The sequence below is a fragment of the Thunnus maccoyii genome, chromosome 21 (genome assembly GCF_910596095.1).
Source record: "Thunnus maccoyii chromosome 21, fThuMac1.1, whole genome shotgun sequence".
In the NCBI taxonomy this organism is placed as follows: domain Eukaryota; kingdom Metazoa; phylum Chordata; class Actinopteri; order Scombriformes; family Scombridae; genus Thunnus; species Thunnus maccoyii.
In genome coordinates this window covers 24,303,557-24,306,020 of record NC_056553.1, presented here as the reverse complement: position 1 = coordinate 24,306,020, position 2,464 = coordinate 24,303,557, and positions in this window count along the sequence as shown.

Below are 2,464 nucleotides of genomic sequence, written 5' to 3'. Positions count from 1 at the left end.
TGTATATATGGCCCTGAGTTCAAAATGAGTCAAACATGTGAAAATGTCTTACACGGCATTACAGATGGGAATATTGATATAAAAATACGTAATGATTTTTTAGTAGGCCAAAGATGTCAAAAAACAAAAAAAGAAAAAATCCTGTTATGACAGGAGATAACTGACTGGACACAAGATTAGAACTGGGAATTTTTGGGGATTATTTTTTTCCCCCAAGATTAGTATCAATATTTGGATTAGTTTAGCAATCCATTCACATAGATTCCCACATCCAGATATTGTTATTTAGTTAGAAGCTGACTGACACGTCTCACTAGAGTACTCACTGACTGTCCTTAGTATCTCCCCATCTATCAGACTAAACACATTTAGAACACTCTGGCATTTCCCAGCTCCTGTTTACCAGTAAAGCTTCCTGGAGTGTAAATGAAATGGGATGGTACAATCCGCTCAGAGACAAACTGATTACAACATCATGTCGACTGACAAATATGCAAAGATAAACAGCTCATACAGCTAATTAAGTCTGGAGTCTTGTGTTCAAGAATTTGATGTCTTCAGTCCTTCATTTCCTCACACAGTTAATACATTTTTGAATAAAATTCAAACCTCAAACCTGAAGGCGATGAATGTAATTTTCTGTCTTTTTTTTCCCCCTGGGACCTATGACTGATTTGAAACGGCCTTGGTTAGAATGAGAAAAAATGATTCCCTGTCGCTAGCTTTCTTTTTTTATGTCTCTGTGTTTTGTGAGCTTGTTTTTCCATTTACATCATTTCACATTAAGAAGACCTACACGTTAGACTCTGCACACCTCCTCAAGGTTAAAACATAAACATTTTGTTCCTAAGTGCGTTTGACTGCTGTGAAGGACACGTAGCCTTATGTAATTAGAAGGAACATTAGTGTGTGTGTGCATGTGTTTGTTGTGTGCAGGTATGATATAACCAGGATTTAATGCTGGCGACTGCTGTATCTTAACGGCAATAAAAACCCACGTAAATCTAAGCACTGTAAATCACTCTTTGATATTTCTGGAGAATCAAACAGTCAGAAAGAACTTATTTCAAGAGTTATCTTTTGCACTAACAATTATCCAGACAGAAATCCTCTACAGAAGCACTTGAGTCACCTTTTCATTGATTTGCTTGAACTTATTGCTTCACAAGTTATTGGAGATAGAAAAACACTTCACTAATTTTATTCTGAACACATACTCTAAAACTGATGGATACGTCAAACTCATGCTCTCTACTGTGGTGGGTAAAGAGAAATGTATATGCCCATATGCCACACTGTGTGTGTGGGCCCCCCTGCACAAACCACATAACAAAAATATTCACTTCAGCACTATTTTAATATGTTAGTTAAGTTAATTAGTTATGTAAGTAAGTTTGCAAAAATATGACAGTACACATGCACACAGGCACTACACAAATATGTCTTTTGATTTAACTGTGAGGTTATTGTCCCCATTCAGCAACCAAGCTAAGGTAACACACCAATGAGTTTGCTAAGTTACCATTAGCAAGCTTGTTAGAGCTTTATTTTTTGCATTCTGTTGCATATTTCACATGGTTTGTCAAAACACGATTACATTTTTCTGACATTGCATTTCTTAATAAGCTCATAGTGATGCTCTCTTTTGTCTCTAAATGTGCATGCATGTCTACTACAACTCCTAATATTTTGGGACTCCTCTTAGCGCTCCTAAATATCAACACAGATAGGAGTGATTTCCCAAGCTGAGAAAGTTGATAAATTGCTTTTACTACTAGTCCTAAAAGTAGGACCAAATTTGCATTACTTTGAGAATTACTGGCCAGTTGGGAGCGATTTCCTACCGAGAGACACTTAATAAATACAATCCCAGATCACAAAGCAAAACAATACAGGAGTGCAGGAAACATCTCATGGTAACATGGAAGAAGATCTCAAGGTGAATTATTCTATCAAAGTGTTTCAGAATGAAGTAGTGAATAGCAATCAAATTTTCATGTATGCAGCAATAAAGACCAACATAAGATCTTCAACCTTAAATTTATTTTGAGCAGGAATCACATGATTTGGTCTAAATGTTTGAACATCTGTCTGAGCAGCCTGTCAGAGATACATGATTCATGATTATAGAGGTTAAGCTACATTACCTGTAATGCTCTCTGACAACAGCAGCTCTTAGTCATGCTTCATTTATTGTGGGTTTTTTCTGGTGCTGCAGGCAGACGCTATATATAGAATCTACGGTAGTCTCATTTCATTCTGCATGTTGTACCTTGTGTCATGAATGTTGCCAAGGGAGTGTGAAGAGAAGGGACACTAGAGGGCAGTAAAGCATCAGGATAATACAGGTACCAGCGGCCTGATTTCTATTACTACACAAAATAAGAAAGCAGGGACACGTACTGTAGACTTTGTCCGAAACACTTATTCACGACAAAAGACAAAAATGGAAATCGTGTCAAAT